Raw genomic sequence first — 17,009 nt, 5'->3', positions numbered from 1 at the left:
GTACGCATTCTTCAAGTCAATCACCGAGAACCAGGTGGCGGAAGCTGGAATCATAGTCAATAGGGCAGTGATATCAGGAACAACTGGAAACTGTGGCACAACTATTTTATTGACCTCTCTAAGATCAATTACGAACCTGTAAACAGGTGGCTGAGAAGGGCCAGTACGTTTCAAAACAGGCAGAACAGGACTATTACAAACGTTGCCTCTTGTCTCTTCAATTACATCTTTTTCCATCAAATCATAAATGATCGCTAGCAACGCCTTTTCTCCTTCACTAGAGATCTTGTATTGGGGAATGCGTGGCAATTTAACATTGGCTTTCAATGTCACAACATAGGGCGGTATTTCCAAAAGACCCACATCATTAGGACCAGTAGCCCAAAGAATATCAGGAAGAAACGACAATTCTGTCGGAAGTTTATACTTCGACAAATACATTGGAGAGATCACTTTCCTACCCAGTGTAAGTTGTACTCCCGAAGGAGAACAATATAATGTCGCATACAATCTTTTCAACAAATCCAATCCTAACAAGTTTTCACCACAACCTGTCGTTAGAGTAAGGGGTGCTTCCAATTCACAAGGTCCAACAGAAAGGGACATAGGACTAGAAATCGGGTTCCTAACCGGGGCGCCAGAAAAACCTACTGAAACATTCATCTTGCCAGACAAAGGTGCGCCAGGGAGTTTTGAGTGCATAATAGAACTCTTTGTAGCACCAGTATCCAACAGAAAAGGCTCTGACACACCTGATGTAATCACCTTAACATATGGTCCACTCTGATCTACTGGAACTGAAACAACTCCCTCTCTTTGTCTATGGCTGTCCTAGCAATCATTACCTTCAATATTCTCATCTTCTGCATAGTAGTCGTCAGCATAGTACTGAGCCGTCCTACCAGATGCGTTATTTTGCTGGTCAAAACTATTCATTGAATTCTGAGGCGGAAGGGAACGCACGTTCTGGGGTAAACTTCCACGTTCTCTACCTCTAGGAGCTTGTTGAACACCTCAACCTCTTGCGCCAGAAGCACCATTCGTACGCTGTAACAAAATAGGACAACTATACTTGAAATGACCCTCTTCTTTACAATATGAACACTGATTGGGACCTACAGAAACACGTGGTTGAGAATACTCGAACCTTTGCGAGTTTCTCTGAAACTGTTGAGGTTGCTGATAGTTACTCTGACCACCACGTGGCGGATACGCCTGTTGTAAAAGAACCTTCATCTTTAATTCTTTAGTTTTCTTGTCTGCTCTATCCTTCTCATCTTTATCCCTATTTTCGTAGTACTGTGCAGTAGCTAATATTTGTGCTGAAGAGGAAACAGCCCAAGAACTCTCTGAATCTTTCAATTTCTTACACAGCTCGGGAAGCAAATTGTGCACAAACTTGTCAACGGACAACCGTTGACCACCTTCTGTACTCATGTCTTGACCACTGTGGTTGATAAACGTTTCCTCAAACCTGGTGAAGAAATCAGACACTGTTTCATCTTTCTTCTGCTTACACGCAGACAATTTATCCCAATTTACACGCATCGCAGGCATTAAAGTCTTCATGTAAGTAATGATCATAGCAGGAAGTTCTGCTACCAAAGGCTCAGGCTTGGCACCACCAACTTGTCTATCATTAGCACTACTAATATTAGCCCATGAGTCCCCTAACTCTTGCGCATGATCTGCATGGCGAATAAATCTCCACAAAGGCTGTGGAACAACATTCCCAAATAACATGTCTATGTCAGCTAAATTCATAATGCATGAGTCTGCAGTCTGTGATAATTCCTTATAATACCCTGCAGGGTTTTTACGGGGGTCAGGCAAAGTCTGCTTAAGGGCTAAAACTTCAGCTCGCTTCCAAGGAACATGCACCCAAACACACTGAAAATGAGCTGGAATAGCATCAATGTTATTAACGGCATCAGCCGCAACGGCGTCCTTCCATACCGGAGGTACTTCTCTCATTGGGAACTGTCTCACTTTTCTCTTAACAGAGGAGTCATGTTCAAACAGTGACTGAGAAGGATCCTTATTCCTAAAGGACAACAACATCGCAACTGCTTTCTCAACATCGGAACCCACAATCGTACCTTTTGAAAACTCAAACCGTACACGGCACAAATCAGGCGGATTTGTTTCTAACTCATTATCCTCCAAATCCTCACAAAGGAAAGCACACATTTTCTCAAAAACGTATCTTTGTTTCGGTGCTTCCCATTGACGGAAAACATCCATAACAGACTCCACATTATATTTAAAAGGGAAAGTAACCCATTTACGCGCCATATGGTCAAACATTTCTCTCTCTCGAGAATTAGGCAATTGACTAAGCGACTGCTTACGCTCCGAATCAGGGGTCACACCAGCTGACCCGAAGAGAGGAAATATAATGCTAGCAACAGTATCAGTCATTCTCTGTCGGATAGAAGGAGAAGTTGACAAAAGGACAGGAGGAAAAACAGAGGGAGACAAGGCAGACGCAGATGCAGACGCAGAGGCAGTATCAGAAAGACCACTAGAAGAGGCAATCGATGTAGCAGACAAAGTCGTAGGAAGTACAGATGAAGCAGGTGGCAAAGTCGGCGGCCCTTGAGGGGGCTGCGCCATAGGAGTAGGAGCCAACTGAAAAGGAGCTGGCGGCTGTGGAAGAACCTGAGGCACAATAACCGGAGGTTGCACAACTAAAGGTTGCGGAGGTGCTGTAGCACTCTGCGCATAAGGGGGTGGCGAACTCAACAAGTGTGACATTAAAGGATCTTTCTCAATTTCTTTCGCTGCATCTTGTTGAAGAAGTGGCAAAACTGGATAACATTTATCGATCACCATTTTACGTTGCCTGTGCAACTGCTCACTCATCTGTTCTTCTTCATTATCTTTAAACTGCATAGCAGCTTGCATTATCGAGATACCCTTTTCTCTCTTATTTCCCTTTGCTAATTTAATTTCCTTCTGTTTGGCTTCCTTACGCCATAGGCGGAAAGAGTCAAACATCGCCGGCCGGGCTTTCTTCTTAAAAAGTCTAACCTCCAGATTATCCAGAATCTCTGTGTCAAAACTACCATATTGGGGCCATTTTAAAGCACCATCTTTCCTGGTGTATCGGATCCATACTTCATTATATGTGATGGGGCCTACGCCATGTTTCACATATAATTCATAGGTTGGAGTTCCAATCAGAGGAACCGGACACGAGTCCTCCAATCGGGAATCCCTATTACAACCAAGACAAAACAAATTTCCAAGTCTGCTAAGACCAGGCATCTTCGCTCTCTAGTCTAGCTTCAAACTTCAAAGGATTATCGAATACGATAGTCTCGTGAATACACGAGTCCCTCGGCTTTGGTACTTGCAAGTTCCAAATCAAAGATCCCAAGGGGATACCAAACTAAGAACCAAACTAAGGACTGGGAGACGCTCCACTTATACTTAACTTTGGTATCGATGACGTCACCAGAAGACTCGTCTATCGTTTCGCTCTACCAATCATCAAGGGTCCAAAACAGGGCGATAGTCAGGGCAGCAGTCCTTCGTAGCCGTCGGGAAGCGGGGAACCTCGCAGTAAAAACTTTTGGACCACGTCGACATACAGGGGTCGATGAAGTGGCGGCCTTCCTCCAGAATTTTCACACGAAGCTCCTCACGAACCTCTGGCTTGGACCGGTACCGCTGAAATAGCCCAACGATGGGCGCCAACTGAAGTACTGGGTTTTTCAGAACCCAGCGGTGCCAGGGAACACACCCTAAGACTTCGAGTCCTTCCTGTTTCAGACTACAGAAACACAGAGTCTTCTTGGTGAAGTCAAAGATCGTATTTATTTGGCTGCAACCAGTAACAGGTATCCTAGAAGTACAACACGGTGTATATTCTCAGGAGACTGCTCAACCTTACAAAGCCAGCCTTCTCTTTTTATACAAAATATTGTGCTGTAGGCAAACATTCCTTATTTACAGTTGACTATTCACATATTTTCACTACAAAGAAAAAGCAGAGTCATGATGACAAGCCCATATTTCAGTTTGTCCAGCCCTCAATCAATTACCTGGCAAGGCTCAGTACTTTCATCAGATATCGACGGACCCCCAATAAAAACGGGCACCTCCTCCTCGTAAAGCAAGTCATAAAGTAAGACACATGGACAGGTGTGTGTCAGATTAGGCATGGTTTGTGTGTGATGAAAGGTTTTATGATATGTTGTGCCTTGATACTAATCACATTCGGCCACTGGGAAAGGAACTGGCCGAACAGGTTTGGCTTCAGGCAGTGGAGTCAGCTTGCCCAGGTCACAGAGGAGTCACTAAAGGTGTATGTGTCCTTCAGACTCGTTTTTGGCATTAGTCATTGGCCTATGTGAGGGCAATCACAAAATGGCTGCCGTTCAAATGAAAACCGAGGGTTCAGGACGGAAACTCTGATTTCAGGATGATTTCGTCACCCAAATATGGCGAAAATGCTTGTGCATAGTATTCTAATTATTCTCGGTCTGCTGATACCAAAATCGTCATGATACGACGATGTTTATAACACGGGTCCAGAATTTTCAGTACCACACTACCACAAGACGTTGGGGGTCAGGGTATTCCTATCCTACCCGCTTGTGTCTTTTCTTATTACCTTTTTTTTTACCTTTCTGCCCCCTAATACCATTGAACATTAACTCTCCAAACCATTAAAAAACATTCAGGAACCATGCAAAAGTATTGTTTTAAACAAAATACGTGTCCACTGTGCCAATGATCTTACAATCGAGATCCAGAAAGCTCTACTCAACAAATCCATATATTCATGACCGTTAAGATATAATATTTGACAGTGTACAACTATTTTTTGTATTTAAATTGTACAAGCAGAAATATGATATTGAACAACTATTCTTTCATGTTGTTGCCTTCACTGTAATTTCATAAATCCTGCAGCTGTACAAACCCTGGCTTTTGCAGTTAGGCCAAAAAGAGGGTAAAAGTCCATGAACTGTTTATTCTCGTAGCTTCTTCTTTGTTTTTAAGAACTGAAGGCTCAGGTAGATAAGAGGTTGATGAGAAAGGATGACAAACAGCAGATGTCGAAACCACATTTATCTTCAGCACTATGAGAATGCATTGATGATTTGATAGGATTCCTGTTAATCATTTTCTTCAGCTTGAATTACATATTTTATTTTGTGCACACATCTGACTCAGCTATTTTATATATGTCTATGATGTTTAAACAGTATAAAAGGATTACACTAGTTTTGTCTCGCAGAGTATACTTGGAAGCCGAATGCTTTGTATCTCTCAGGTATAAGCTTAAGTAAATATACCTCCACAACTGTGTTTGATTGCTGGTTCTCATTAACAGACAGGTGTACCTGAAGTGTACGTTCACAAACTGGGGCTTGTCCAGAATCCACCAAGCCAATCCAGACCAACCAAAAGGAGCCACGGTCAAGGGGCCAGTTCGTGAACCGACGACTTCGAAGTATGTACCCGCCGAGGGGATTGTGTTTCCCATGGTAGCAGTCTGAGGGGATCACCGGTACCCCGAGATATGAGGTTGGCTCGGCTGGATCCAAAGAACTCAGAGGCAACATAGTCACCGAGACCTGGTAAGGAGTTCCATGGATGTGTGTAATGATGTGGAAAGATATGAGAGAAGGCTAACGATAAATATGAACAATAGGAACAGTACAGTGTGTTGTGCTTGATTATGTGAAAGTCCCACATGTTGGTAGTTTTTATTGGCTAGTGGTGTGGCAGGAAGCATTTGCATTGTGAAAAAGAAGATCACCATTACCGCACTAAAATAATGTGTGAAATTCCAACATGCTGTTGATTTTAGCCGTTAATGGTGTGATTGGAAGCATTTGCATTGTGACAAAGAAGATTCTCCATTACCACACAAAAATAAATATCTTATAGAAGTAGTGAAAAATGGGTGGTTGTTGTAGCAAATTGTGTGGTGTAAATAAACATTATGTAGATGAAGTACAGCCATGTCCAGGAGGAGGAACTCCAGCATGGGAGATGATGTCTAAACAAGGGATGGTGACTGGACTGTTTTTGCATTTATGGCATGAATATACTGAAAAGGATCCCTCATTTATAGTTTCCATTGAATGGCACTTCAATCAGTGACACTTGTAAAGCGCGCTACATACCCGTAGGGTCTCAAGGCGCTGGGGTGGGGGGGGGAGGGGGGGGGGTGCCGCTACTGCTCGAACAGCCAGGTCTTCAGCTTCTTCCTGAAGGAGAGGTGGTCTTGGGTCAGGCGCAGGTCGGTCGGGAGGGAGTTCCAGGTCTTGGCGGCCAGGTAGGAGAAGGACCTTCCTCCTGTAGTCGCTCTTCGGATGCGGGGGACGGCGGCGAGGGCGTGGTTGGCTGATCGGAGGTGGCGTTTGGGAGCGTAGAAGTTGACTCGGCTGTTGAGGTAGCTCGGGCCTTGGTCGTGTAGGGCTTTGTGTGCGTGGGTGAGGAGGCGGAAGGTGATTCTTTTGTTGACGGGCTCATGATAAATCGAATTATCTAAGGGAATTAATATTTAAGAAAGGAAAGAGGAAAATGAGTCTGTTGTAGTTTGATGTGCTGAATAGGTGGGAAAAATGCACCAGGCATAAACATAATAAAGAAGTAATTAAAATGGAAAGGGAGAAAGCAAGGGAATATAACAGAAAGAAAAGGGCTGATAAATTTACTGAAGAGATGAGGGAACATTAAATGAAGGAGAGTAAGACAATTGTGGTATATAGACCAGAACAGATGTTCTTGGCTCCTTCCATTTCTCAGGACCCTATAACACATCTGCACTAAAAGACAGCACTTGCTACCTCATCAAGTGGCCACTAATCAGTTAAGACAAACATAGGTCATATCAGAAACGTTTGGTTTTGATATGCCTGTATTAGAAGAACAAGGGGACCCAAAGGAGGATGAGCCTCCTTTTCCTCCTCCTTGTCATGGTTACGGACGCGCGAGGCTCCGCACGCTCACGAAGCGTGAACAAGGTTTCGCGATGCGGAGTTGGGTTGGCGGTCTAGCTGCGGTGGCCGGAAGTGGAGGACGCCATCCACAGCGCTTCCGAGTTGCAGCGCTTATCAGCCGGCAACCTACGCTGTTCGGCGCTTTGGATTAACGCCGTTGCCCTCCTGCTGGTAGCTGTTCCTCCGCGGATGTCGCCGGTGCTCTAGCGCTTATCGCGCTGGCGTGCTAGACTGTGGAGACCTGGTTTCCGACGAAAAGCAGCTGTTCCAGCATTCTGCACATACAAGACTGCCAGTACGTGCAGGCAGTTTATTCCCCCCTCAGAAGCCTCGTTCGCCGGATTCTTGGACACCGGTGTACAGGTACACTTGGCTCTTCATTATTATTTGTGCAGGAGCGCTGGTTATTTATTTTGGTCAATATTATTATCTGCGCAGAAGCGCTGGTTTTTGGTTTTGGGTTTTCTCCTAATCATTTGCACAGGAGCGCTAGTACTTGTTTAGGACCCCAAAGATCGGAGCACTTCCACGGGCGGCAAGACTACCCCCCCGGTGCTTGTCTTGGCTGCCGTGTTGATTACTTCCTTAGCGAGACACACGAGGTAACCGAACTGTCCTTCTGTGTTACGTATTCCTTAGGGCAGGAGGGGGATTAGTAGTAGCTTTCCCCTATCTTTACATTTCAGACCGCATGTCCTGAGGGTTTACAAGGACGTAGCGAGGTCCCCTGCCTGTGTCACAGGAAGTCCCCCTTTTTTCCGGTCTCCGGCTTCTACCCGCGGTCCCATCTCCATCCAGGTCGGTATTCACGCATCCACTAGGGTAAGGTGGGATAGGCGGTGGTGGTTCATGTCACCTCTGTGAGATAGCCTCACAAGTATAAGGTAAGTCTTGTGGGACTCTGACACTCCCCCTCCCAATTTGCTGCATACAGGGAGACCTGCTCCCACTGCTAAATTATTAAGAAGCACCATAATATCAGAAGTGCAAGATCAAATTGAAATATTCTCTCAAAACTGCATGAAACATAGCACTAAGCAATATGCAGATAGGTATTTGGACTCCTGTGTAAAATGCAGTGAAGAAATCTATAATACAATAAATGGGAAAGGTTACACATCCCCTATGCATTAGTTATAATTCAGCAAGGTTTAAACAGGGTCAGCCGCAGGACCTGATGCTGCCCAATAATTTCACCCATTATGACAGCGAATCTGAACCATTTGGCCTGACGGCCACTAAATGTAATACTGTGTTTGCCCTATATCTTGAATGGATTGACACATACCAATCCTTATGTGCCTCTATGATGGCCCGATGCATGAAGTACCAGGTATTTGCGCCAATAAACTTTGATATCTTGTACATGTCCCCTAGACTAAAACAAAACTCATTGTCTTTTCCAAATATTATCTCGATATAAAGGAAAGCTCCGATGAATGGTACACCAGGACAGAAAGATATTGTGCATAGGCTGGTTAACATTGAATGGTACAGACCAAGGGGCATATTTACAATATTTTGGCGTAGGGCAATGCCGCAAGCCCTCTAGCTGTGCTACCCTACGTCAAAAGGAAAGGGCAGGAATGCGCCGCATCTACAAGATACAGTGCATTTCTGTCCTTTCTACATGCGCTGGTGCACAAACTGAATCTGAGCGCCAACGCAGGCACCCTTGCACCTTGGTGCAAGGGTGTCTGTGTTGTTGGCAGGATTGTTTTTGTGTAGGAAGGGACATCTTCCTGAACAAAAGCAATCAAAGGAGGTGTTTTCCTCATTCTATGTGTGCTGCAGAATGCTGCACATGGGGACAGAGGGGAAAAATAAGGAGAAATATAAACATTGGTCCTTGTTTCGCCTGCTTTGGGAAGGCGTTAGTTTTGGCTCTGCCCCAGATTTACGCTGCGTTGTAAATCTGGAGAAGTGTAAAAAACCATGGGTGTTGCGTGGGAACACCCACAGCAACACACATGGAACGCCCCTTCCACGCAGAGTAAGGCACTGCTTTACTCCATATTTGCAAGGCCATGAAAAGCCACAAAGGGTTGCTTTGTGTGGCCTTCTAAGCACTGCACCTCCGGAGCGTCACAAAAGTAACGCTCGGGGGTATAATGTTTTCCCGCATTCTCCTACTGTTATGTGCCCATGTAGCAACACTGCACGTTTTCTTACATTGTCCTCTTTTTTGCACAGTAACATTATTTGCTGTGACCTTTTGCACATATTCGAGTGCGTGACAATTTTGGATTAGATTCTCTGAAACTACTGTTGTTAGCACATCTGGCTTTGCACACCATTATTACGATACCTTGAACACCGAGTACAAGGCCTTTACGCATGATGTACAAATGTCGTTCTATCTTCATCCACGGTGCGACTGGACTATCGATGTATCCACAACAATGCTAATTTATATATGTACATAGCAAGGATGCTTTTTTATTATAAATAAAGAAGCATTTGCGGGGGTTAGCAGAGGAGAAACTTCATCTGACACTAAGGCTCCATGTATGCTGTGGCTCCGCAGAACAGCTACCTGATATCTCAATGTGGAGTGTACAATTCATGACCAAGATGGGCGCCTACATTCTCTCCTGCCAGGTAATGGGGTTGGATCATCCCGTGGGAAATTCTTGGCTTTAAACCTATATACACTCTAGACATACACAGTGTAGGGATTGCATAGTAGAAGTATGCCTGATTACTACCTTGTATTATATACCTGCATATATATATGCTGTCTTAACACCATGGTGGAACTGTATCTGCTATTTACACTTTTGGTGCTTGTAGTCACTTTCATCTGCTTCTGTCTACTGATTATCGCAGCACATGTATTTTATACAAGAATAACGTTGGTTCAGTAAATATTCTGAAAACATCCCATTGTGTATTCTCTGTATATTTCTCTGAGAACAAGAGTGACTGAGCGGAAAGGTTCTAATCTGTTACCATGATCCCTGAGAGGTCTGGTTTGTCATGTTCAATTGTTGCCAGAAACCATTTGCTCCCTGCTCAGGCCAGGAGGGCTTATTGTGGCACTGTGAGCTAGCTGGTCTCTATGCCAACATATCCTGCAGGGTGCTTGGAATCAGTTTAGGCATGTCTCCCAAAGTTTATGTTGTCCACAAACGTGCAAGTCCTACAGATTAGTAGGCACCATACGACATAGCACCCAACGTTGGGTGGGTTCTTATTTTACGGATAAACCTGAGTAGTTCAATCGTGCCTTCACAGAGACTCCTACTCACCTTCAAACCAGAGAGGTTCATGGTGGTAGGAAAATCCACCTCATCTGAGTAGGTAAAATCCTACATGTTGACTGTAGGTTATTCAAGCATGTAGGATAAAAACTTCTCATATTGTGCATACTATATCTCCATAAATTCATTTACTAATTTCCTTTTTCTTCAAACAATGTCTCAAAACTGAGAAAATGAAGAAGTTGAAGGGGAATTAAACATAACAGAAAACGACAAACTTGCAGTTACTCTCAAATTACAGCAATATGGTCTCCCATCTATGGATGGCGATGTTACCTTCGTGATTGAGGCCCATGAAGCATTCAGGACAGAGTTGTTCTATACCTGGGTTAAATTCCCTGCTGTAAATGACTGTACGCAAATGTTTCATGCCTATTTTGAGAATGAAACAGTAGAGTAATACACACCGTATGAAAACATAAAAATTCATCTTACTTACTAAGAGCATATAAGTTGGTTTAAAGGTGCCCTCCCATACACTACAGAAAACATAAGACTTGGTCCACTCAGCAAAGAAGGAGCAACATGGCCTGTCTTAGCTGCATATACTCCGCATCCTGACACTGATAGCTTAACAGCAGAGGAAATGCGTACACTATACAGAGATTTAGTAAAAATATATAGAAATCTCACACAGTTTATACTGCGAACACTTACAGTTAACCCTGCACAGACTGCTCAGGTTTTTCAACCACAATTAGCTACGACAGGTATCAGTTCACAATCACTGAATGCCATTATAGGAAAGATTCTTACCAGTCAGGAGCAAATTCTGTTCTGGATTGAACAAAAAACAAGCTAGCTTGAAGCAGTATTTCCCCATACAGGCACACAGGAAAAACACAGAATACTGACTATTCGCTTGCCGATGAGGATGGGTTCCCCAGTGGAAAACTGCGCCGGTATAGTCTTCGCTGCCGTTTATATCAGAACACATGGTACCCCTTCCATAGCTGTTTTACCTGATGTATTAAAGCAGCTTATAAATGAGTAGGGGGCTGCCCCTGTCCTGGACTTAGGGATGAAACTGATGGGAAATGTTGCCACTATATCAGCCAATATGTTAAGTAACATAAAAGGGGAGGCAGCGGCGTTAGCTATACGCCAACTATGAGAGATTTAAGTCCTGCACAACAGGAGCAGGAATTATCTAAAATTATCCAAAAAAACTTATGCTACGCTAGGTAGAGATAATTTGGGAGCCTGTCAAACCTCAACTGAAGAGTAATTTTGAAAAGGATAACTCTAAGAAAAAACACTTTGACAAAGAAGAAGTGGGATAATGAACAAAAAAATACAAACAAACAAAGTTCATGGGGTGGGTCTCCTCAACAGCAAGCCACTGAAATAATATACAATCTTCGGAACCGTGATAACATTAGAAAGCTTGACAGGTATCAGGATACTGATACACATTCCTCTTGTTCCTTTCAGGAGTCATCCGATACACTTTCGGAGAGAGGTGGACGGTCAGAGCGGAGACAGGAAGAGCATGTGAAGCAGAAGAAGGAATCACATCGCTCGTCTGACAACATCATTCATTAGGAAGAAAAACCAAAGAATAACAAACCTCAATTGAAAAAGAAGAAGGTGGTGGGGATTAAAATAAGGCATGACCAGACTACTGAGGACTCTGCTTCTGAACAGGGAATGGGCAGTGACGATGCTGGACAGTGCAGCAGAAGTCACAATAGGTCGCTGAAACCTGATGGATTATCTGGCGGCAGTAGCACTGAGTGAACATATCACAGTGGAATCACCTGATACTAGGGTAAGTGTTCCCCATTGTTTATGCAAAATTACATTCCAATTGGAGATGGACATACCCATGAACATCAAGACTCTGTTTTGGGAGAACTTGACGTTTGGTTACGACATTCTTTTGGCTGAAAAAGACTGGCCACCTGAGTTCGTAATGGAGTGCCTGAACGGGGAAACAGTAATTTTACCTGCTTTTTCTGACCTCATTCTGGAATCAGTCAAGCATTCTTACGCCAAGTAGTGAGCATTAGCTCCAGCATTATACCAAAATCATGTTGGGTGGGATGATGAGTCACCTCATCATGAGATCCCTTTGAAAACAACTCCCCAACCCCAGAGATTGTACCCAATAAAGCATGAAGCAAAAAACAAGTTTTGTGACATCCTCGAACAACTTGAATACCAAGGTATAATAGAAAACTGCACCTCATCAATTAATAATTCCTTGTTTCCCGTAATGAAACTGGACAATTGATACTGTCTAGTATTAGTTATTTAAACACAGCTACTCGCACATTTGCAGTACAAAAAATACACAATGCCGCGCTAATGAATAACATTGTACGGAAAAAATTCAAAACAACACTAGATATCTCAAATAGATTCTTCTGCCAAAATCTAGTGCCTGAAAGCAGATATTTGACACCATTTTCAGCACTAGGCTTACAGAGGCTTACAGAGGCAGTTTTGATGACTGCCTCAAGGGTATAGAATAGCCCTGGGCTGTTTTCAGCCGGAGTGACAGAGTCACGTCAAGATTCTGATGAGGATGCTTTATCCTATGTAGCTGATATCTATCTAATGGATGATGAATTAATGGAACACTTGTACAGAGTAGACGGCACAATTCCGCAGTGTGCTCACATTGGCTACAAATTTAATTTCAAGAAATCCCCTCTCAATGTCCTATTTTTAGGATATAAGCTGTCAAGTGGAGGCAAAAGACTGGTGGCACATTTGTTAGAAAAATGTGCATTGCTCCAACCTACAACAACTCTGAAAAGACTACAATCCATTTTAAAATTTGTAAATTTTGGCAGAACATACATTTTGGATTACGCATAACAGGTAAAACTGTTCTATGATTTAATCAGACCTGATTTTTCAATATCACATTGGACACATGAACAGACAAACATTTTATGTTCCGTACAAGCTGACTGATAGCTTCCAAACATTTAAACACAAGTGTAATTAAACATGACCAACCGGGTGATCTGGGAGTTGCTGGACCAACTGGTTATACATACATCATGTTCAACGAAGGTGACACAGTATCCATAGCATCCAAATCACATTTGTACACAAACACTGAAATGCGTTGAGAAAACACAGCAGTTTAGACTGCTTTTAGTGAGAGAGACAGCACTAGTTCAGGGATCACTGCAACAGATGTAGATTAGAGATTTGATCCTACACTACAAACACAAGCATTTTTGCAGTATGACCAACAATATCCTCTGCAGAAATAAACAATGCCTCGAGATCGATATGATTACATCATCTACACTGATGGGTCTGCCCTGCCTGTCGTAACAACTAAGTACCAATCTTCCGCACCATGCATGAATGTAAAGGGGTGCATGCATGACGGCAAGTTCCTTCCTGAAAAAACCCACATGCAGTCCCTAGAGGACTGTATAGCGCAGCTGGCAGAACTCCAAACCCTAATACTGGCACTGCAGAACACGGATCATGGATTCACCACATTTATAGTGTGTGATGTGTACTATTGTGTCCAGTCATATAACGAATACCTTAATTACTGGGGTCAGAATGGATTTCAAGATTCCAAGGGTTGCACAATAACACACAAGATGCTTTGGGAACATGTGTCGAAGCGTGAAAGAGTGCTTGCCACGGGCTCATGTAATGCACACATTGAGTCATCAATGTGTGACGTTCACGTAGCAGGGAATTCCATGTCTGATGAAGCTGCTAAGGCAACAGTTTGTACTGCTGCCATTGCTGCAATCACTTGTTCAAGTATGAGAATAGACAGAGACATCATGGTGGCTGTCAATGCTGCATGCAACAACACACACCTGCTGAAAGGTTTTCCACTCAAGTACTCCTACAAGTTAGATGCACATAACATACCACATCCTTAGATTCCAGGAGTGGAGGATAAAGTAATACCAAACACTGATCGCAGAATGGGATTGATACTAGCTGCACCTGATAGACTGGGTTCAGCACATGCAGAGATTACTGCTGCAGTTCTGTTACTGAACCAGTGCTATTGGTTGCCTGGTCTTACTAAACAGACAAAGGACTTTGTCCTCAAATGTCACATCTGCTAGCAGATGAAGGGCTCCACCATAGCACGTCCCCCACGGACACCTCTTTTGATTTCTTACAAGCCTTTGGCCTGTGTCTGTTTGGATCACTGCAGACCCTTGCAATCAGACAGGTGGCAGTGGATTTATGCTGTAGATTTCTGTGGGTATGGCCACAGCGATCGGCTGACACCCAAATTGTTATCAAGAATTTGTGAGTCTTTATTGGGACATACACAATTGGCACACTACATTCTGACCAGGGTCCAGCATTTAGCTCTCTTAGAAAGAAGCCATGGGAAGTTTGTGTGTGACCTTGCGGTACTCTACCCCCTATCATCCTGAGGCAAATTCGGTAGCTGAGAGGAAAAACAGGGTCTTAAAGCAATCCTTAACAGCAAGGGTACTAGGTTCAAGTCGCAGTTGGGTCCATCACCTATATGGAGTGCAAAGGGCACTCATTAACATTCTAAAAACATTCTGTGTGGTCGTACTCCATATGAAATCCTGTTTGGGGTAAGAATGTGGGTCCCAGACTTCGACAGTGGTGGCACAGTGTCGGCAGAAACACCGTTTGACATCAATGAACATTTGGCTGTTTAAAAGGAACTAAATGAATTCCGGGACACACAAAGCAACGTCAAAGTAAAACTCACCGCCACTGGTGAAGTGAAGGTTGTATTAGCAAGACCCAGCTTGGTTCAGGAGATCTGGAATCTGATCAGGGAAAAAATTGTGGACAAGAAAGAATTTGGGCCATCATACAGAGTGCCTGTAAATCGACACTGTAAATCGACACTAAACAAAGTCGATCGTCATCTAAATCATCCTCAAACAGTTCTTATACATCAGTATCAAGTGAAAGTGAAGAAGATGGTTGTACCATGTCAATGTTTACCTCAGAAAAGCATGCGCAAGTTGGACTGGCCACATGTGAAGAAAAACGTTGGTCGAAGACAAATGTCCCGCCATTGGATCAATATGTAAAGGCTGTGGGAAGGAGAAACGTTTTGTGACAGTGTGTAAAGCAAATGGAGAAACAAGAGCTACTAGGTGCGAAGACAAAATGGCCACTGGAACGTCCCAGAAGCAATGTTCGGCGCGCACCCACAAGGCCCAGCGAAGACGTCAGGTACGACAAATCAACACTGAATGAAGTAGATTGTCATCTAAATCATTGTCAAATAGTTCCTCCATATCACTAAAAAGTGTAAGTGAAGAAGATGGTTGTGCCATATCGATGTTTACTTCAGAAAAGCGTGCACATTTTGGACTGCCCGCATGTGAAGAAAAATGTCAGTTAAAGAAAAGTCGACATGCCAAAGCACCAAAGTCATCAAACATTGTTCAAAGAACATCTCTCTTTCACCCCCCAACATGGCCCCGAAGGCCAAGAAGGAAGCTGTCCCGGTTAAAACCGAAGCAAAGTCCAAGGCTTTGAAAGCTAAAAAGGCTGTTCTTAAGGGGGTACACAGTCACAAAAAGAAGAAAATTAGGACAGCCCCCACTTTCAGGAGGCCGAGGACCTTGAGGTTACGGAGGCAACTGAAGTATCCCAGGAAGAGTGCTCCTCGTAGGAACAAACTTGAACATTATGCAATTATTAAGTTCCCGCTTACCACGGAGTCTGCCATGAAGAAGATTGAAGATAACAACACGCTGGTTTTTATTGTTGATGTCAAGGCTAACAAGCACCAGATCAAACAGGCTGTAAAGAAGCTTTATGATATTGATGTTGCCAAGGTCAACACACTTATCAGGCCAGACGGTGAGAAGAAGGCATATGTGCGTCTAGCTCCAGACTATGATGCATTGGATGTAGCCAACAAAATTGGCATCATCTAAGCCTTCTCTGTAGACGACGGTACAGTTCAGAATAAAATTTAAAACCTCAAAAAAAAAAATACATTGTTCAAAGATTACACTGAAAATAAATGGTTGTTTGATACTTTTCAATATTGACAGTGGTGCATCGATAAACATTATGCCTGAGGAGAAATATAATGAAATGTCTTCACTACCCCAACTTACAATATTGAAAACAAGGTTGATATATGGGCTGCATTGATGCCCTTTAAAAGTCAAACTTAATTTGTAGCGACAATGAAACACAATAAAGTGAAGTTGTAAGCACCCATACATGTGCTTCAAGGCACTGCGTCAAGTACCTGTATACTCAGTTTCAGCACAACTGCTGATATGGGACCAATTTCCCTGAACTACAACATGAATGCTCACCACAAAATAGTAAGTCTATTCCCTTCATAGTTTCATGGTTTCTGAAAGCTTAAGACTATGAAAGTAAAGTTGCATATTAATGAGGAGGTTCATCCTGTTGCTCAAAGACATAAAATAATTGCTTTTCATTTCTAAGAAGCTGTTGAAAGAGAACTTGAATCGTTACTTAAGCATGATATCATTGAGCGTTCTACTGGTCCAGGTCTATGGGTTTATCTCATAGTGGTAGTGTCCAAATGTACAGTGAAGGAGCTGTATGCATATGGGTTGCCATACGGCAGGCCAACAAGGCAATTGAATGTGAATGACATCCAGGTCCACACATTGCTGACGTGATAAAGCAATTAAATGATGCAGAGGTCTTCTCTCTGCTTAATTTGAATAAAGGTTATAATCACTTGGAACTCGAATGCGGCTGCGTCGGGCAGAGAAGGCCCGCCCTGAGAATCCACGAGTATAGGCGGAGGTGTTGGCTGCGGGGGAGTGGCGATGCAAGTGGAGAG

General features: G+C 43.4%; 1 pseudogene; it reads left to right on the top strand.

Annotated features, from left to right (window-relative positions):
• Window positions 1-15,645: 15,645 nt before the first annotated feature.
• On the top strand, window positions 15,646-16,172 carry LOC146860954 (large ribosomal subunit protein uL23 pseudogene; annotated as a pseudogene).
• Window positions 16,173-17,009: the final 837 nt, after the last annotated feature.

Source organism: Triturus cristatus, chromosome 3_1 (genome assembly GCF_964204655.1).
Source record: "Triturus cristatus chromosome 3_1, aTriCri1.1, whole genome shotgun sequence".
NCBI classification, from domain to species: domain Eukaryota; kingdom Metazoa; phylum Chordata; class Amphibia; order Caudata; family Salamandridae; genus Triturus; species Triturus cristatus.
This window is presented reverse-complemented; position numbering and strand designations above follow the sequence as displayed.